This window comes from Rana temporaria, chromosome 7 (assembly GCF_905171775.1).
Source record: "Rana temporaria chromosome 7, aRanTem1.1, whole genome shotgun sequence".
NCBI classification, from domain to species: domain Eukaryota; kingdom Metazoa; phylum Chordata; class Amphibia; order Anura; family Ranidae; genus Rana; species Rana temporaria.
Window position 1 is genome coordinate 93,941,288 of NC_053495.1, and position 22,098 is coordinate 93,963,385.

The 22,098-nt window shown below is 43.6% G+C and overlaps 1 protein-coding gene across 1 annotated transcript in view; it reads right to left on the reverse strand.

Annotated features, from left to right (window-relative positions):
* Nucleotides 1-22,064, reverse strand: part of CEBPG (CCAAT enhancer binding protein gamma) — a 49,330-nt gene extending 27,266 nt beyond the window's left edge. Inside the window, exon 1 of the mRNA XM_040359671.1 lies at nt 21,824-22,064. The gene's annotated coding sequence lies outside the window, so the exon portion shown is untranslated. The remainder of the gene's footprint in view (nt 1-21,823) is intronic.
* Between the last annotated feature and the right edge of the window lie 34 nt (nt 22,065-22,098).

Below are 22,098 nucleotides of genomic sequence, written 5' to 3' on the forward strand. Positions count from 1 at the left end.
ATTAGTTGCAAAATGTCCTCTGCGGTGGTGGCCTGGCTGCTGTTAGCCCAGTTAGAGGCCGACCGGGACAATTGGCATGCCCATTCCGCATAAGAGTCTTTCGTGGTTTTGCGTGAGTCCCTGAACTTCTGTCGGTGGGACTCTGGGGTTACTGCATAACGAGCCAGGAGCGCTTCTTTAACCCGGGCGTAGCTATGGATATCCTGATCTGGCACGGTACGGAAAGCATCAGAAGCTTTGCCTGACAGTTTGCCTGACAATATTGTAACCCACTCTCCTCTAGCTATTCGGTGCAGGTTACATTGTCGCTCAAAATCCGCCAGGAAGTTATCAATCTCACAGTCCTTTTCATCAAAAGCTTTAAAAGCGCTAAACGGAATCTTCCTTGCGTCTGCTGTGCTGTACTCACTGTTCGGAGAAGGTGCGGCTGCTTGTTGGACTGCTGCCAGTTTTAACTGTAGTTCTGCGTCCCTTATTTGTTTATCCTTCTGTAGTTCTGCGTCTCTTATTTCTTTAGCCTCCTTCGCTAACAGGTCCATCACTCTCAGCACCACATCTGCCGTTGGGTTCGGGCCGAACCACGCTAGCGTCTCTCTCATTAGCTTGTTGGCTGGCGATTCCTCCTCCTGAATCACTGGTGTCTCCATCTCTTGTACTGCTGGCGTTGCTGCAATCCCGTCCTCCTGGTCTATCTCCATTGATTCTGCTATGATGACCCGCTTGGTTTTGTTGCTAGCAATCCTTCCACGAACTTCCAGTAGTTCTTCCAGTGTCTGCTTGGAATCCGGGTGTAAAGGAGAGTAGAAGGGAAGATCCCGCTGCTGCCAACCAATTTGTGACGATATCGGTATGATATCCCCGTCAACGTTCCCTTCTTCCCATAACGAAAATCACCCCAATATTCCACGTGGAGGGATATCCCTGGAATCGCCCAGAAAGCCACACATGAGACAAGCTTACTGCTTGAACAACACAGACTTTAATGGTTTTTCTTCTCAGCTTTTTATACAGTCCAAGACATTGAAGCAACAATGAAATCTCCACCCCCCCCAATCACACACTAAGGCTAATTACTAAAACATTCTAGACAGGTCGGCACCGACCGACAATTATCATGTCTAATCACTGCACATTCCTTAAACAACAAACCACCTTCACACACTGAGTTTCCTAAGCAGACGTTTCGTCTGTATCCAGTTTGACACCTATTAACACCTCTGAGAATCACTAGGTTTTTAGACAGGGTTATCACACAATTAAAGGCCTTTCAAAAGCTAGCCTTATTTAACATATGAACAGTCTTTACAGAGAGAGATGAATCACACATGAAACACCTGTTACCTGTAACCCACAGCATTAAGTTAGCAGGGAGAGCATTAGACTGAAGCATATAGGCAATTGCATCACAGCCAACATCCCTGAATTTAATGCATGGAGCAAAAAGTAACCCCCCGATACTATGGGACTTTAAGGTCAGACTGTAATTGACACTTGTTTTAATAAAAATATTCTAATAACGTTTATTAAGGTATTAAAAAAAAGAGGTATCGGTGCAAAACATCACAGTTGAAATACAAAATACATATTAACATTTAGAATATACCAGGCTCATAAAGAGCTTAATGAAAGGCATGACATTATTCCTCATGAAGCCCAACGCGTTTTGGGAATGTGGTAATATATCCCTTTTTCAGGGGCATAGAGAGGGTCATGAGATTGAAGACACTCAATGCGTATCATAAAGGAGATAAAATTTAAGGAATCAATGATGTAGATGCGTTGATTGAAAACGTATATATGTATAACCTAAGTGAGTGGTAACCCCTGAGGCCCATGATGTCCCTTACAAAGATCCACAGAAAGTAGCAACAATCCCAGAGAGCAAGGGATGGGGGCTTCTCAACTGGAACCAAGAATATGCCAGGATTAATGCTGGCCATACACTACATACGAAAATTCCGTCGTTCAGACAGTTCTTTCGTTTTTCAAACAGTTAATGGGCACAAAATCAATAATCGTTGGGACGTTTTTGAGCCGAAAAAACGAAGGACACAATTGGAAATTTTCTGCCGAACGAACGATAAATCGGAAGGTTAATGCGTTTCCTGTCCGAACTTTTTTGCACTAGGTATATGTAAAAAAAAAACAAATCGATTTTTTTTTATTTATGTCCACTGAACGATTTATCGGTCATTACATGATGGCACTATCGTTTGCACTCACGACCGAACGTTCGTTTTTCGAAAGTTCGTTCGGACGATTTTTCGTGGAGTGTATGGCCAGTATCCAAATGTGTCCTTTTCAGATCAAAAACGTCCCAACGATTATCGATTTTGTGCCCATTAACTGGCCGAAAAACGAAAGAACTGTCTGAACGACCGATTTTCGTATAGTGTATGGCCAGCATTAGTAATGAATGCACAGGTGGAGAAGATGGTTCAACCTTCAACAAAATTCCTTGTATGTGCGGGCCTCCAGACGAACGGCCGCTAAAACTATATAATGTTTGGGGGTTCTAAGAAATTTTCCAGCAAAAAATAAACAATATTTAAAGCTTACGTCACCATAAAGCCTCTCTTGTTTCTCAAAGCCCCAGACATTCCTAAAAGCATCTCTGCCTAATAAAAAAACATCAACCGTTCATATTCTCCATCCTGGGAATTTTTTTTTTTTAACAGGACAACTAGATTGTCGTGATGGATTAGTAGATGGGGACCCCGATTTAGTCCCTGGGACAAGTAGTTTTTTTTTTTAATTCCACACCCTTGAATATAATTAAAGGGGTTGTAAAGGAAAACATTTTTTTTTCATAATAAGCATCCTTTACCTGCAGACATTCCTCTTTTCACTTCCTCTTTGTTCGTTTTTGCTCAGAAGTTGCTCTATTTCTTCTCTGTTCCTGCTTGTCTGATTTTACTGACCACCGTGATAGGAGGCTTTACTGCGGTGGTCAGTAACGTGCTCACCCCCTCCTGGGAACTACATCTGTGTGGCAGGATGCTCTCTACCTGTTAGAGACTTCAAGGAGGTGTGAATTCATACTGGGAAATGTAGTTCTTACATTAACGAACGCCGCAAACCAGGAAGTGAATGAGAGAACAGAAACTAGAACGCTGGAGGTGAGGGAGGAGTCTTGGAATGGCGCGGTCAGTCTGGAGGAGTAGCTAGACGGGAGCCCTCGCTCTCCAACCTTGCTCCTAAATCGGAGATGCATAGGAGCCGGACCTCTCCCCCTCCCTGCTAGTTCACCCTTCCTTCCTCCCCCCTGCTTGGAGATGTCGTCTGCGTGCCGGATCCTTACCTCCGTCTGCCTGGTCGGGTCGCCCTGAGAGTTCCGGACGCCCGCGGTGGGCGATCGGGTGCGATCGGGAGCGCTGCGGCTTCTCTCCCTGGACGGCGGCATTGGCGGTGGCGCGTGGTATCGCGAGAGCGGTACTCGGAGACGCCTTCTCGCCCTTTCGCCACTACGTGCAGAGCAAGGGGAGACACAGCGAGGCGAATGGGGACCGTCGCCACACTAAGGCACCAGAAAGTTTTTTTTTTTTTTTTTTTTTTTTCGTGTCCCCCTCGCTTTGCAAAGTTTGCGGGTGCCCACGCTGGGGCCGTGTACCAGGCAGATGTGTGGAGGGCAGCAGTAAGCTGCGTATATTAACAGGCAAGCAGAGCGGAGGTAGACGAAAGGGATACCTAGCATCAAGCAGCACCTCATAGCCCTGCAGCTTGCAGCTGAAGTAACTCACCCCATTAAAAGCAAAGAAAAGACTAAGTCCGTATTTGGTCCTATAAACTCCTGCAACAAGAGGGTAAGAGTGGAAACATATTACAGCGGTTTACACGCGGCACTTTATTTTCTTTCTTTTATACCAGAATGGTGAGTATGCTATATTCATCAGAGTGGTGAGTACAATGCATTAATACGGACTAAGAACTAAGAACTAAAGGAGGAAAAAGTACTTTAATGGGACACTGGCAGTGGAGGGCCAACAGCCGGGACTGACACAAAGACAGGCAACAAGCGACATAAGTGATAGATGCTTGTTAATATAAGTGATATATGCTTATCAATGGTATTCTTTGCACTTGTAATCTTATTGTTTTGGCGGCCCCTTTTTCTTTTTTTGGTACCTCTCCCTCTCATATTGTGACAAATCACTAAGGTACAGCAAGACTTTTTTTATTTTATGCGGAGCATACGTGGAACTCCACGGGAAGATAGCAATGTTATACAGCTCGCATCATATCTTACTGGTCACAGTATATATAGGATCTGGTATAGAACAGGACTAAAAATGGATAATTATTTCTCGTAAGAAAACAGTATATAGTATAACTCATAGCAGCAAACACTTTCCCTCTCTCTATCAGAAAGCTGCTAGACTGTCCTCTTGGCGGCATCCCCTGGACATTTACCTTCCCCCTATTGGGATCAATTAAAATACAGGGAGAACTCTTCTCAATAGAATATTTATTGAACTCTGCTTATAAGACATTTTAGAAACTATAATATACAATATACAGACGAGTCGACCGAGAACGGGACTAAAAATTGGCGGATACAACGGAAAAAGGACACCGTATAGTGCAATTTATTACACTATTGAGTCCTGAAACCGGTAAAAGGAGGATCTTAAGATTGACGGGCACTAGAGACTGATATTTTAATCTACAGTTAAAGTCAAAGGGTAGAAAAATCATAGTAACATTAAACCTTGATATAAGAAACTACAAAAAAAGTATTGTTACATGTAGTATACACCCCCCACTACCGTAAAACGGACATCTTATAAAACATCGGGAAAGTGTGCAGGTACAACTTAGGCGCGGTAAGAAGCACGGGTATACACCCAGGGTTAGCGCAGGACCGATAGGGGTGAAGGATGGCCACAAGGGGAAAAGGAGTGAAAGGCGGGGCAATCCCAAAGGTCCCCCGCTTAAGTCAAAGCCCAGGCCCGATGTGTAAATTTGTGACCCATGGGGTAAATGGTGACAACCAGCATACAGAGAAACCAACAACCACCAGAGGAGCTCAAGCAGAAAAGGAAAAGAAAAAAAAAGAAGATAAAAAAAGAGGGATCGGTAGTGCCTTGGCGGACGCAGAAATACTTTCAGAGTCACTATTAGAGATTAGAATAGACCAAGATAGAGAAACAGACAAAGATAAAGTAATAGATCTCGAACAAAGAAATAAGGATGAAACGCAGGATATATCACTTTTGCCAACAAAAAGGGAAATGGAAGGAATGTTTGCTGCTTTAGAAAGATCACTTAAATCGCAAATGGAAAAAATGGAGAGAAATATGGGGTATATACTGGAAAGAGTGGAAGAAGTGGAGAAAAAAGTCGATTACAATGCAACCTCAGTTAAAAAATTAGAGGATGAAATAAAAGCATTAAAAAAAAAACCAACGAGAACAGGCGTATAAATTAGAAGATCAAGAAAATAGAGAGAGAAGGAAGAACATAAGAATACGCGGAATCCCAGAAACGACACAAGCTGAGGATCTCCCAGAAATAATAAGAAAAATTTGTAATCCAATATTAGAGAGAGAAATAACCTCGCCACTTAAAATAGAACGTGCGCACAGGATAAGGAGTTCGAGAGAGAGAGTACAAGATTATCCAAGGGACATTATTGTCCGGTTTGAAAGTTGGGAAGAGAAAAACCAACTATGGAGAAAACTGAGAGGGAAGTCGCCATTAGAATACGACCAACATATTATTCAAATATACCAAGACCTGTCACAAGAGACGTTAAAAAGAAGAAGAAGCTTAAAACTCCTGCTAGGAATCTTACAGGAACATGGTATACAATATAATTGGGGATTCCCAGCCTGCCTAATAGGCAGGAAAAACGGTATCTCTGCAAGATTAAGGTTCTTAGAGGAAGTTCCAGAGTTTTGTCAGCGACTGGATATCCCAATACCACCCAAAAAAGATTAACAATGTTGAAGTGACGGCGGAGGGGGGGGGAGCGGGGGGGGGGGGGGGGGGGATAGGGGGGCACAAATATAGTAAACAACGGGAGCGGGGTTGAGGAGAGGGAGGACCTGGAGAGTACTCCTTCCCCAGTCCCCCATGCATGGGAGATAGTAGACCGGGCTAACATAGAATTCCACCTCAGCCGGAGGAGCAAAAGAGCGCTTGGAGCGCCAAATAAGAAAAGCTCCAATATGACCAAATGGTCAAACCAAAGGGAAGGGGGGAGGCGGGAGGGTATGAGAAAGCCCCATACAAAGATCAAAGGGGCTAGGTATGAGCGGGGGGGGGGGTGGGGGGGGGTGGAGGGGGGAGGAGGGGAGGGTGGGAAAAGGGGGGCGGGTGGGGGAGGAGAGGGGAAGATTAGGAAAAGGGGCCCAGATCTGTGTGTCATGCAACAAGGAAAAACAAATGTACCTGAGAAAAGTACAGGGGGAAAAAAAAAAAAAAAAAAAAAGAGAAAAATATGACAAATATAAATTTCTTAACATATAATGTAAGAGGTCTCAACTGCCCGGAAAAAAGGCATATGGTATTAAGAGAGATTGAAAGGTACTCAGCGGAAATAGTTTTTTTGCAAGAGACTCACATAACATTGGATTCTAGTGTTAGATTGTATTCTCGGGCAGTGCCCACCTGGTACTATGGGGATTCTCCAAAGAAGAGAGCCAAGGGGGTCGCCATAGGAATAGGGAAGAACATCTCCTTCACAGTAGAAGACAGGAAAGTGGACCCGGAAGGCCGCTATTTGTTTTTAAAAGGAATACTCCAAGGGAAAAAATACACGTTAGCAAACATATATTGCCCAAACAGCCAACCACATAAATACCTGAGGGGGATCTTGAATGCTTTAATGGATTTTAAACTTGGACATGTAATACTCGCAGGAGACCTCAACCTTTCAATGGACTATCAACTAGATAGTACGTCCGGGGCACAGAGGCGAAATATTAAACAGCTAAGAATATTAGGGAAAAAAATCCACAGTCACTGTTTAATAGATCCTTGGAGAATAACATATCCAAATAAAAGGGACTACACCTATTACTCTTCCGTGCATGGAACATATTCAAGACTGGATTATATAATGGTAGACCACGAGTTACTGGAAGAGGTAGTTAAAACTTCAATAGGGGTAACTACAATCTCAGATCATGCTCCGGTAATAGTAAAAATTAGATTCAAAGAGATAGAGCAAAGAAAAGGATCATGGAACTTAAACGAAGAACTTTTAGAGGATAGCGAGGTAAATAACATAGTGAGAACTGATTTGGAGCAATATTTCACCCTCAATAATACACCTGAAGTAAGGGTAGCCACTGTATGGGAGGCCCACAAGGCATATATTAGAGGGAAACTAATTTCAATAGACGCAGGAAAAAAAAAAATAAGAAAATTAAACATGGAAAAACTAACAACTGAGTTATTTGAATTGGAGCAAACGCATAAAGAGCGAGGAGAAAATGAAATATATCAAGAAATTGTTGCAAAGAGGGTCCAGCTCAGAGATTTAATGAAGGTTGAAACAAGGGACATATTCAAAAACGTTAGAAAAGAGAGGTATAAATGGGGGAACAAACCAGGGAAATATTTAGCAAGAATATCCAGGGAAAAAAAAAAGAAAAATTACATAGAAAAAATAAAAAACCAAGACGGCCAGATGAAATATAGAACGTCTGAAATTGCTGAATCCTTTCGGACTTTCTATAGTTCATTATACGCAATAAGAATAAATGAAACTCAAGAGCAGGAAAATATTAGAAAAAAGAAAATTAGGGAATACCTAGAAGAAGTGAAATTACCTAAAATCTCTCAAAACGACATGGAATCCCTGGAGGCCCCAGTAACTCAAGACGAGATATATGGAGCTTTCCAGGAAATACCGTGTGGTAAGAGCCCAGGTCCTGATGGCTTGCCGATTATATATTACAAAAAATTTAAAGAACTCTTGGTCCCAGAGATGTGTAAGTATTTTAATAAAATAGGGGAGGAAGAGGAAATAAGAAAAGAATCCCTATTGGCAAATATTACTATTATCCCTAAAACAGGAAAAGATGGAACTCTGTGCTCCAACTACCGACCAATCGCACTGCTAAATGCAGATTTGAAGGTATATGCGAAAATATTAGCAACTAGGATAAAAAGTTTAATGCCGCAATTAATAAACACAGATCAGGCAGGTTTCGTAACAGGCAGAGAGGGGAGAGATAATAGCATAAGGACCCTGCTGTTGTTGCAACATGATCCAAAAAAGAAACCCCCAGTCGTACTCATGTCTCTAGATGCCGAAAAAGCATTTGACAGAGTCGACTGGGGGTTTATGATGGAAACCCTACAAAGTATAGGCCTGGGACCAAGGTTCATGAAATGGGTAAAGAATCTATATACCCACCCGACGGCAAGGGTGAAGGTCAACGGGGGTATGTCGTCTGTGTTCGAAATGAAAAACGGAACCAGACAGGGGTGCCCGCTCTCACCTCTCCTATATGTAATAGCTCTGGAACCATTGTTAGCAAAAATTCGGGAAAACCCGGATATAGGGGGGGTGAGAGTGGGAGATGAAGAACACAAGGTGGCGGCATACGCAGACGACATACTCCTATACCTGACCAAACCTAGGGTGTCCCTCCCAAATATCATAAAGGAAATAAAAAGATACGGTGAACTTTCAAATTTCAAAATAAACCCGATAAAAACAGTTATTTTGAATTTGGGGATAGATAAAAAAGAAGCTGAAGAACTACAGAAAGAGTTCCCATTCACATGGGAAAAAGAAGAGATAACGTATTTAGGAATAAAAATTACATCAAGATTCGAAAAACTATACTCGGTTAATTTTGTCCCCCTAATTAATGAAATTAACCAAGACCTGAAAAATCTTGCAAAAAAACATATTTCTTGGATAGGTAAGATCAATGCGTTTAAAATGATGATATTACCGAAGATTACATATAAACTTCAAATGCTCCCAATAAAAATACCGCAAAGTTTTTTTAAAGTAATCAAAACAGTAATCTTGAAATACATATGGACAGGTAAAAAGGCTAGACTAAGTTATTCATTGTTGAGCATGAAAAAAAAAGGAGGGGGGTTGGGGCTCCCTGATATAAAAAGATATTACTTGGCGGTTAATATAGCTAGGTTGGTAGAATGGTCAAATACATACACAAAAAAAAAATGGGTACGAATGGAAGAAATATTAAGTAGCACACAATTAAATAGAAATGTATGGATACCACCCAAAATGAGGGAACTGGGCACAAATACACATAGTATTACAAGGAACGTTTTTAGAATATGGGACACAATATTTAGACGGGAAAAATGGGAGTATAACTCTCCATTGATCCCTTTAGTAGGCACAAATTTTTTTCCACCAGGTAATGGAACACGTTTTGGAAAGCTACTGGGGGAGAAAAAATTAAAAGACATTGTCACACGGGGGAAAATTAAATTAAGACAAGATATAAAGATAGGAGAAGGGGAACACATGATGAGTGAATGGGAGTACATGCAGTTAAAACACTTTGTGAGCACATTACCACAACCAATTAGGGAAGACAAGACACTACACCCAATAGAGAAAATTTGTAATATGGATAAGCCCCTGACACACGGTATATCAAAGGCATACGGGATATTAACGGAGCTCGAGTCCCGGGAAACTCTCCCCTTCTTAGAAAAATGGGAAAACGATTTGGGTAAAAGGATTGATAAACAACAAATGATAGGTGCAGTATACAATCATGCTTCGGACAACACCACCATCGAAGCAAATTACAAATGTATGGTCCGATGGCACTTGACCCCATCGAGAATGAGTAAGATCCACCCAAATAACTCAGAGCTATGTTGGAGAAATTGTAAGCAAAAAGGAACAACTATGCATATATGGTGGGACTGCCCGAAAGTCCAGGAATACTGGAAAGAAATTTTGGAATATATTGCAGAAATAACGGGGGAGAGGATTCTTTGCAGCCCGCTGACCTGTATGTTTCACGGAACTGAAAAAACAAAAAAACAGTATGGAACAACGTTGGTCCCAGTGCTGCTAAATGCAGCAAAGGCCCTGATCCCAAAGAACTGGCTACACCCAAAGAGGCCATTAATCAAAGAGTGGATAGAAAGGGTGGAATATATAGAAGAGATGGAGTATCTTGCCTGTAGAGAGACAGGCGGTGAAGACAAATACAGGGTGGTCTGGGAAAAATGGAAAGTGTTTAAATCTACAGGAAAGTTTGCCCAGGGAATGACAGAAGCAGATAGGTGAGAAACCAAAGAGAAGACTGCATGGCACACAGATCTAGGGAGAGGGGGGAAAGGGGGGAGGATAAGAGGGGGGGAAGGGGGGGGGGGGGGGGGGGAAAGGGGGCTAGTCATGTTATAATAGTAAGCAATGCAGCCAGACTAGTTAATCGGTAAAAGGATAATTAATGGTTTAAAAATCCCAAGTTTACAACTGTACAGAAGAAAAGGAACTTAAACAAATAAATAAATCTCACGAATGATGCAAAGCCACAAGAGAGACGCTATGGGCGGTCGAACCGTGAGCTAGTCTCACTGCTAAAATGTGAGCAGAGTCTGACGTGAAAAAAAAAAAAAAAAAAAAAAAAAAAAAAAAAAAGAACGCTGGAGGTGATATAGATGAAGGAATTTAATAGGTATTTACTTGTTTTGTTAACAGAATCATTACACTATTCTGTCTGTCTACCTTGCAGACATAAATTTTAGGCAAAAATTATTTTTCCTTTACAACTCCTTTAAGCTTCCACTTTAACATAAACAAACTAGCAATTTGCTGAAAAACAGTCTTTTGGCCAACAGGAATACAAATACAGACAAGTTGTGTAAGTTGTCCGGCACACCACATGACGATTATAAAATCAGCTACACAAGTTTTTTACATGGGCTGTTTGTTCATTGTGACAAATTAAAGTAAATCTTTAGAACACCTTTCAGGTTTTTAGCACTGTGTGTTTTTAAGCTAAAAAAAAAAAAAGAAATGCTGGAAAAAAATCACTGGCTAAAAAACGCTGGTAATAGCTTTTTGTAGTAGTGTTTTTGGAGCAATAGCATTTTATTGGCATTTTTGCAGTAAAATGAAAAAAAAAAGAAAAGCTCAAAAAAACGCTATTAGGAGCATTTGTGCTGGGAAAATGCTCCTTGATGCTGAAGCTCAAAACACGCTAATAGGCTAAAGTAGTGTGCATGGACACAGGATAAAACTATTTAGCTTCTGGGAGCAGAAGAAATGCAAATAACAGCTTCTAGGAGCTTAAAAAACACATGCATGGAGCCTGAGGTTGCCGCCCGAAGAAGAGGAATCCAATAGGAATCTTTCAAAGAATGCCTTCAATGGAGCCGTTTTGGGAAACGGTTAAAGCAGAACTAAACCAATCAATTTAAGGTGAAACTATCCCCTCCTATCGTTTTTAGCCAAGGAAGCTGCCATCTTAGCCCAGGGTGGATTTGATTTAACTACTTAAAGAGGAAGTAAAAAAATCTGAAAAAAAACCCCTACAAGAGAAAGGCATAATGAGCTAGTATGCATAGCATACTAGCTCATTATGTATTACTCACCTGAGATCGAAGCCCCTGCAGCGCTGCTCGTTCCTCTCCTCCATTTTTTTCCCCCCAAGCGTCTTCCTCGTATTGCGGCTCCGGCGGGGTTACTCCGGCCGGAGCCGCGATGACATCACTCCCACGTATGTGCGCGGGTGCCGCCACTAACGGCATGATCGCCGTTAGTAACGGCACGCTCAGTGCGCCACTGTTTACGGCGCATGCGCCGTAGACATCGGTGCATGTCTTTTGCAAATATCTTCTAAACTGTGTAGGTTTAGGAGATATTTCTTGCACCTACAGGTAAGCCTTAATCTAGGCTTACCTGTAGGTCTAAGTGGTCTGTAAGGGTTTACAGACACTTTAAAGTGGTTGTAAACCCTCCACTACAACTTTAGCTCATTACGACCTGCACAGTAATGGCAGCTGCTCGCTTCCTGTGAAATTTTACTTACTCTTTCCGTTTCTTCATAATCCGTCCTGCAAACTGTAGTGACGTCACCAGCGAATGCGCAGTCCGTAGCTTCTTTAACGGCACGCTATGTGTGCCGTTTCACCATCTTCACTATCTTTCATTGAGAAGGGCACAGAGGAAGCCATGCGATACTGTGCCCTCCTCCTCTCCTTCCTGTTTCTCCCCTTGTGACTGTATAAGACGTCACACAGGGGGAGTGAACTATAGCAGCACAGAGACTTTATAGGATGCAGCTGTTCGAGATAGAGGCTTGGTTTGAACGCGATCGCGCATGTGCGAGATTTCGACATGAAGGAAAGAAAAGGGCAGAAATTACGTCCACTCCTGAGCCAGCAATCATTAGTAAAGATGGCGAGGCCCGGTATCAGGAAGAAGAAAATTGATATAAAAGATATAAAAGGTACTTCTAAACCTCGTTTTTTTCACATTTTAAAGTGTAAGGCTTATCAATACATTGTTGAATGTTAATATGTATAAAAAAGGAAGTCTGGGGTTTACTTCCACTTTAAGCACCAGGCCTATTTTTCAAACTTGTTATTTACAAGGTAAATTCTGTTTTTTTTTGCTAGAAAATTACTTAGAACCCTATATATATATATATATATATATTTTTTTTTTTTTTTTTTTTTTTTCACAGACATTCTAGAGAATAAATTGGCGGTCGTTGCAATACTTTATGTCACACCGTATTTGCGCAGCGGTCTTACAAATGCAATTTTTTGGGGGAAAGAATACACGTTTTTAAATTTAAAAATAAGAAACCAGTAAGGTTAGCCCAATGTTTTTATATTGTGAAAGATAATGTTACGCCAAGTAAATTGATACCCAACATGTCACGCTTCAAAATTGCACCTGCTTGTGAAATGGCGACATACTTTCCCCCCTAAAAATTGCCCATAGGCGACATTTAAAAATTTCTACAGGTTACCAGTTTTGAGTTACAGATGAGGTCTTTTGATAGAATGATTGCTCTCACTCAAACTAAATTTTCATTTATTTTTACACTGTCCCTTTAGAAAAAAAAAAATTTGGATCACTATTAATCCTATTAGAAGGAACGTAAACATCCCTTGTAATAGAAAAAAAAAAGCATGACGGGACCTTACGTCGCTTCGCCTTTTGGCCACTACAATGTATGAACACTGATCTCTCTCTTCCCCTAGTAAGTCCCAGCCCCCATACAGTTAGAACACAGTGAGGGAACACAGTTAACCCATTGATCGCCCCCTAGTGTTAACCCTTTCCCTGCCAGTGACATTTATACAGTAAGCAGTGCATTTTTATAGCACCAATTGCTGTATAATTGTCAATGATCCCAAAAATGTGTCAAAAGCATCTGATGTTTTCCGCCGCAATATCACAGATCGCCGCCATTACTAGTAAAAAAAATAATAATAATAATGGCGTGAATCTATCTGAAACTTTTGCGCAAACCAATCAATATACGCTTATTGCGATTTTTTCTTACCAAAAATATGTAGAAGAATACATATCGGCCTAAACTGAGGATTTTTTTTTTTTATAAATTAGGGATATTTAGGCCCCTTTCACATTGAGGCGTTTTTCATGCGGTACAGCGCTAAAAATAGCGCTGCTATACCGCATGAAAAAATCATGCCCTGCAGGCTTCAATGTGAAAGCCCGAAGGCTTTCACACTGAAGCGGTGCGGTAGCAGGACCGCTCCAAAAGTCCTGCTAGCTGCATCTTTGGAGCGGTATAGGAGCAGGGTGTTTACCGCTCCTATACCGCGCCTTCCCATTGAAATCAATGGGAAACCGCGGTAATACCGCCCGCAATGCGGGCGGTATTAACCCTTTTTCGGCCGCTAGCGGGGGTTAAAACCTCACCGCTAGCGCCCGAATATCGCGGTAAATACGACGGTATAGCAGCGCTAAAAATATATACCGTCACAGCACTTCCGCTGCCCAATGTGAAAGCAGCCTTATTATAGCAAAAAGTAAAAAATATTGGGCCAGATCCTCAAAAGAGATACGCAGGCGGATCTGCTGTTCCGCCTGCGTATCCCTGTTTCTATCTTTGGAACTGATCTACAGAATCAGTTTCCAAGAGATAGACAGAAGATCCGACATGTGTAAGGGACTTACACTGCCGGATCTTAGGATGCAGTACCGCAGCCGCCGCTGGGGGCATTTCGAGTCGAAATGCCGCCTCGGGTATGCAAATTAGCACTTACGGAGATCCACAAAGCTTTTCAGCTTCGTTTTTTCTCCGTAAGTATTAGTTTGCAATCGTAAAATTAGGGCTGCTTTTACAAAGTGTAAAGTTAGTACACCTTGTAAAAGCAGACCCTTCTTTCCAGCGACGCTGTCTTTTTTTTTTTTTTTTTTTCCCGCCGCAACTCGTTTTTTTTCCCGACGCAACTTTTTTGACCCGGAACGATTCACGAAGCTCGGCGTAACGTAATTTTGCGCTATGACGTCACGAGCATGCACAGTACGTCCGGCGCGGGAGCGCGCCTAATTTAAATGGGACTCGCCCCATTTGAATTGGGAACGCCTTACGCCGGCCGGATTTAAGTTACACAGCCGAAAATTTCTAGGTAAGTGCTTTGTGGATCGGGCACTTAGGTAGAAATTTTCAGACAGTGTAACTTAAATGGGAATATTTAAATTACGGCGGCTGGCTGTGGATCTGGCCCACTGTGTTTTTTTCAAAACTGTTGCTCTTCTTTTGTTTATAGCACAAAAAATAAAAACTGCAGAGGTGATCAAATACCACCAAAAGAAAGCTCTATTTGTGGGGAAAAAATTATCAAAATGTAATTTGGGTACAGCGTTGCATGACCGCACAATTGTCATTCAAAATTGTTTTTAATTTGTCCAGGCACTAGTAGAATCACCCATTGATATAGGCACCTAATCCCAAATAGAAATGTTGAATTTTGGGAAAGAGAGAAAGAGGGATATTTTACGGTGAATTGGGTAGGGCAGTAATGATGAGAAAGAACGTGTCTAAAAAAATACAAAATCATTTTATTAAATACAAAATATGTATAAAAACATGATCCAATCAAAGTTATAATTCATGGTGGTCATTATTAAACATAATTGCCGTTTTAAAGCACACAGAGATCGCATATTCCCAACATGTTTCGCGATTTTCGCTTCTTCAGGGGAAAGCAAAATCTGTTCAAAAGTGTTTATAACTAAGTGAAAGAAAATAATCAAATTAGCCATATACAAGGACTGAAAAGCGACTGCCCCTACTTTGGAGTACCCCTTGGCCACATGCCACATGTTTATGTAACCCATATGTCCATGTATTGCTTTTCAGTCCTTGTATATGGCTATGTATATTCAGTCCTGAGCTATCCCACAAAGAAGCTGTCACTGCAGACATAACAAAAAAAAAGTAAAAATAGGTATCAGTAATTGGTATCTGTGAGTACATGAGGAAAAGTATTGGTACTCGTACTCTGTCTTAAAAAACTGGTATCGGTGCAACAATAATCTCTTCTACCATGTCCATAGCCTCTAAGGCCCCTTTCACACGGGCGGACTGTTCAGGTTCGCCTGTCAGTTTTTTTGGAGGACCTGAATGGCCGCTCCATTCTTCTCTATGGAGTGTCGGATGTTAGGGGTGACATATCCGCTGACATCCGATCCAATCCGCTAAAATCCATCTATAGCGGATTGGATCGGGTGAGATCTGATGAAAACGGACATGCTGTATTTTCGCCGATCTCTCCATAGGAGAAAGCGGTGTTTGACAAGCCCCTCCCCGCTCAGTGAGCAGAGAGGGACCTGTCATCCGCCGGCTCAGCGAAGATCAACGGAGAGATCTCCCATTGAGCTGGCGGACCGCTGCAAGTGGATCTGCCTCGTTTATCTCTTGTATCATGTCTGCAATCTCTTACTTAAACTTAAACACACTGCTAATAGTATTCGCGTAATTTCCATTTGGTGCACCTCTAGCAGACATGATACAGGAGACGGTCATAGACTGCAGACGTGATACAAGAAATCAATGCAGTCTCACCAGTGTCCATCAAATGCAGCTTTACCAGTGCCAGTCAGATGCAGCCTACCAGTCAGATGCAGCAGCCTGCCTGTGCCCATCAGATGCAGCAGCCTGTCTGTGCCTGTCATGCAGCCTCACCAGTGCCTGTTGCTATAGGATGCAGCAGCCTGCCTGTGCCCATCTGGTGCAGAAGCCTGCCTGTGCCTGACATGCAGCCTCACCAGTGCCTGTGCCTATCAGATGCAGCAGCTTGCCTGTGCCGTCATGCAACCTCACCAGTGCCTGGGCCCATCAGATGCAGCCTGCCAGTGCCCATCTGATGCAGCAGCCTGCCTGTGCCCGGCATGCAGCCTCACCAGTGCCTGTGCCCATCAGATGCAGCAGCCTGCCTGTGCCCATGAGATGCAGCAGGCTGCCTGTGTCCAGATCAGAGCAGCAATCTCTGTGTGTCACAGAGATGTATTTGACTTGCCCGGGCCGCAGTAACAATGTCCCGCCTCCTGTGATCACGTCACACTGATTCAATGTCCCGCCATTGGATCAGTGTGCCGTCTATTACAGGAGGCGGGAAATTGTTACTAGGCCCGAACGATTCAGCTCTCTGACACAGGGAGATCATAGCTCTGCAATGAGGAGGAGAGGGGGGGGGGGAGAGGAGGAGGGGGAGGACAGGACCCTGACTAGGAGGACACTCCACAATGGCCAGCACACGGCGGCGCGGCCAACACAATTGCGCATGCGCGATTATCTGCATTTCTTTTCTATTGGCAACATGCTGAAAACACAATTTCCAGCAGTTTTTTTTTCATATGCCAACATTTTGGTACATCACTACTTGAAGGAGAAGTCCAGCCTTAGCTTGTTTGGTTGGGCTTCTATGGGTCACAGAAGTGCAATTCGTTTTGCACTCCTGTCACCCGTTTTCTCTGCTGACATCACAAGTCCAGTCATCGCTACAATGGAAGTCTGGAGCCACCAGATGCCTGGACTGACACCCGTCTCAGGCTCACAGCAAGCAGCTGAGAGCCTGAGATGGTCGCTCCATGCCCCTCCACAGCTCAGTGCTCTAGTGAGCTTGGAGGAGCAGAGCGGAGGAGCTGCTGATTGACAGGCAGCAGCTCTCTGCTCTGGGAGCTGTGAGAACCGAGCCATCAGCGATATTCGATCATTCAGTTCTCAGTGTAGAGGCGCTGGGGGACAGATGCTGCATTCACCTAGGCAAGTATAATGGAGGAAAAAACCCCAAACCCATACTTCTCTTTTAACCACTTAACCCCCGGACCATATTGCTGCTCAAAGACCAGAGTACTTTTTGCGATTCGGCACTGCGTCGCTTTAACTGACAATTGCCCGGTCGTGCGACACACTATTTCCCACAAATAGAGCTTTCTTTTGGTGGTATTTGATCACCTCTGCGTTTTTTAGTTTTTGCGCTATAAACAAAAATAGAGCGACAATTTTGAAAAAAAATCATATTTTTTACTTTTTGCTGTAATAAATATCCCCCAAAAATATATGAAAAAAATCGGACCCCCCACCCGCTAGAAGGCAAGGACCTACCTGTACGCCCATTTGCCTGTACGTGCCATTCTGTGGACGTACATATACATGCGGCGGTCGGCAAGTGGTTAAATGACAATTGCGCGGTCATGCTACACTGTACCCAAACAAAAATTTTAGCATTTTGTTCCCACAAATAGAGCTTGCTTTTGGTGTTATTTGATCACCTCTGCGGTTTTTATTTTTTGCTAAACAAATAAAAAAAGGCCGAAAGGTTTGAAAAAAAAAAAAAGTTTGTTGTTTATTTTGGGTATAAAGTTTTGTAAATAAGTAAGTTTTCTCCTTCACTGATGGGCACTGATAAGGCGGCACCGATTTGGTGGCACTGACAGGCACTAACAGGCGGCACTGATGGGCATTGATAGGCAGCACTGATGGGCACTCATGGGTGGCACTGGTGGGCAATGATAGGCAACACTGATGGGCACTGAAAGGCTGCACTGATGGGTACTTATGGGTGGAACTGATAGGCGGCACTGGTAGGCATCCCTGGTGGCACTGGTAGGCATTGTGGGTGGGCACTGATTGGCAGCTGCCTGGGCACAGATTGGCATTCCCTGGTGGTCTGGGGGGGCATACCTGGTGGTCCAGTGGGGTAGCCATCCTGGTGGTCCTAGGCGGGATCCGAGGGGGGGGCTGCGCTGATAAACTATCAGCACAGAACCCCCGTCAGGAGAGCAGCCGATCGGCTCTCCTCTACTCGCGTCTGTCAGATCAACGGCTCTTCCTGGTTACATTGTGATTGGACTAGATCGGAGTTGTGGAGTGTCAGAGTGACACACCACAGATAGCGGCGATGCGCGCAGCGGCTTGTTATCCTACCAACGTCATATGACGTCCAGTCAGGAAATCGCAACCATTTTGCTATATGGCGGGCGGCAAGTGGTTAAAGGCAGGCGTCCCAATGCTTTTGACAATATAGTGTATATGTGGCAGTATATGTGCTATGAGGCGGTCCTTAAATAGTTTTTTTTTTTTTTAAGTCAGCAGCTACTAACAGTGTAGCTGCTGACTCTTAATAAGGACACTTACCTGTCCTCGTCACCTGTGATGTCGGTCCCCCGACAGCGATCGCTCGGTCTTGGCACCTCCATCCTTACTAAGGGAAACAGGTAGCTTCACTGCCCGTTTCCTACTGCGCATGCGCGACTCGCACGGCGCTTTGTGAATGGGCGGCTGCCTCCTGGGATACACACAGTTCCCAGAAGGCAGCGTGGCTCATTCACAAGAAGACACAGCGACGTAGGACGAGCCTGAAGATCCACCGCGGTGGAAGAAGAGGCAGAAGAGCTACTTCCGCATAGCAACCGCCCTTTCAGGTGAGTATAACATTTTTATTTTTTCAATTTTTTATTTTAAGATTTTTAGAAAAAAAAAAAAAGGGTGGAACTCCACATTTAATGATTAACAAATGCTACACTTAGGTAGTGGTACTGCGCATACATCCACCACTACCGGGGTGACATCTGACAGAACACCTGCAGTCAGAAGAAGGCAGCGGACATCTTACTACACCCAGCTACGTCTTAAATTTCACAGTCATTTTTTTAATAAAGTGAGTGTATAGAAATAAATATAGTATGTTCCTATTTGTTATGGTGTTTGGAGGTGTCATTTAGAAAGCCTAAAGCTTTAGCACTGAGCAGTGCAGGGTGTACCAACATGGCCTCTGCCACCTTCCTACTGCTGGCGTTCAGCTTCTTTCAAAATGTAACAGCCAAACACCATCACAGATGTCAACATAGTAAATGCAAACCTGGTAGCGGTGGAACGCATTCGCAGCTGACAGAACGTCACTTCCCTTACCTAATCTGACGGGCCGCCAATTCTGACGGAACACCAGCCCTCTTATGACACCAGATTGTTCACATACACTGTACAAGACCTGGCGTTTTATTCAAGAATAGGCAGCAGGGATGAGTTTTTGCGCGTTCGGACACAAGTCTTAACCCACCTGAGCTCATCCTTTGTAGGAAGCCCCAAATCAGGTACATGTGCAACATCTGGCAAGGTTTCCCTGGAAGGCACTAGTGATGTAGCCTTCCCAGGGGGCACCTGTGAGGCCAGGGTTACGTCATCAATGCCTAAGGGGAACCAGAAGAAAGAGTGAAGCCCAGTACACGCTAGAAGAAATTCAGACAAACGATCGCCCGCTTTTCCTTCGAGGCTTCACAGCAGGTCGAAACCGAGGATGGTACTAATTGGACGAAAATTCTCGAACGACAAGTTTTTTTTTTTTTTGTTGTTTAATGTTTCTGATCATGCGCAGTGTTTTTTATATCTGATTTTTCTCGTACCAAAAACAGTACAGATTAAAGGAAAATTGTTAGTTCTGTTCACATGCGAGAAAAATGTTGGCATTTGTCCCTTTGAAAAGTCTGAATCGGATGTAGAAATTCGTACGATCGTTCCTCGGACGGAATCTCTCATAGCGTGCATACACACTACAGAAAATCGTACGATCGTTCCTCGGACACTACAGAAAATTGTACGATCGTTCCTCGGACGGAATGTCTCATAGTGTGTATACACACTACAGAAAATTGTACGATCGTTCCTCGGACGGAATGTCTCATAGTGTGTATACACACTACAGAAAATCGTACGATCGTTCCTCGGACACTATAGAAAATCGTACGATCGTTCCTCGGACGGAATCTCTCATAGCGTGCATACACACTACAGAAAATCGTACGATCGTTCCTCGGACACTACAGAAAATCGTATGATCGTTCCTTGGACACTACAGAAAATTGTACGATCGTTCCTTGGACACTATAGAAAATTGTACGATCGTTCCTCGGACACTACAGAAAATCGTACGATCGTTCCTCGGACACTACAGAAAATCGTACGATCGTTCCTCGGACACTACAGAAAATCGTATGATCGTTCCTTGGACACTACAGAAAATCGTATGATCGTTCCTCGGACACTACAGAAAATCGTATGATCGTTCCTCGGACACTACAGAAAATCGTACGATCGTTCCTCGGACACTATAGAAAATCGTACGATCGTTCCTCGGACGGAATGTCTCATAGTGTGTATACACACTAGTACAGAAAATCGTACGATCATTCCTCGGACACTACAGAAAATCGTACGATCGTTCCTCGGACACTACAGAAAATTGTACGATCGTTCCTCGGACACTAAAGAAAATCGTAGGATCGTTCCTCCGACACTACAGAAAATTGTACAATCGTTCCTCCGACACTACAGAAAATCATAGGATCGTTCCTCCGACACTACAGAAAATCGTACGATCGTTCCTCGGACGGAATGTCTCATAGTGTGTATACACACTAGTACAGAAAATCGTACGATCGTTCCTCGGACACTACAGAAAATCGTACGATCGTTCCTTGGACACTACAGAAAATCGTACGATCGTTCCTCGGACGGAATGTCTTATAGTGAGTATACACACTAGTACAGAAAATCGTACGATCGTTCCTCGGACACTACAGAAAATCGTACGATCGTTCCTTGGACACTACAGAAAATCGTACGATCGTTCCTCGGACACTACAGAAAATCGTATGATCGTTCCTAGGACGGAATGTCTCATAGTGTGTATACACACTACAGAAAATCGTACGATCGTTCCTCGGACACTATAGAAAATCGTACGATCGTTCCTCGGATGGAATGTCTTATAGTGAGTATACACACTACAGAAAATCGTACAATCGTTCCTTGGACACTACAGAAAATCGTACGATCGTTCCTCGGACATTACAGAAAATCGTACGATCGTTCCTCGGACACTATAGAAAATCGTACGATCGTTCCTCGGATGGAATGTCTTATAGTGAGTATACACACTACCGAAAATCGTACGATCGTTCCTCGGACACTACAGAAAATCGTACGATCGTTCCTCGCACGGAATGTCTCATAGTGAGTACCCCACTTTCCCTGATTCTAAAAGTTGACTTTTATGGTGTTTTTAGGGGAGCTTCAGTTCTACGCCCAGGAATAGGACACCGTCCTCGCCGATTGTAGCCGGTCGGGATTGGCCACAGACGACAGATATGGGAAGAGCGCACAACGCTTTACAAACTCTTGCTGTAATTGTTCTGCCATGACGTCATACTCTATTGGTGATCTCCCAGGAATTAACCCTTACATTGCCAAGGAACAGCTGGAAGTCCTAAGATTTGGAAGTTTCCAGGAAGATCGTATAACTTCCGCCCACACTCCCCTGTCCATGTGAGTGGCAGTGCCCGGTGTGCCCCCCCTCCGCCTGAGCCCCCCAATACCTGATAAAGACGAGCCCTCCGCTGTCCGGGGAAGGAAGTCCTCTCCCTCCCCCCCGCGATCACCTTCTCCTAACACCTCCGCGGATGACCCTTTTCGTTCTCCGCCAATCGTTTTGCTGACACTGAGCTCACCGCACAAAGGATGGTTGCGAAATCATACGGGTCTTTCCCCGAAAAAGCAGCATGATGCAATCGTCTAAGTGACAGCTCGGGCAGCCAATTAAAAGGCGATTTGGTGGAGCCGCAGGTTGGCGAGGGCTCGCGCTGTGGGCGGT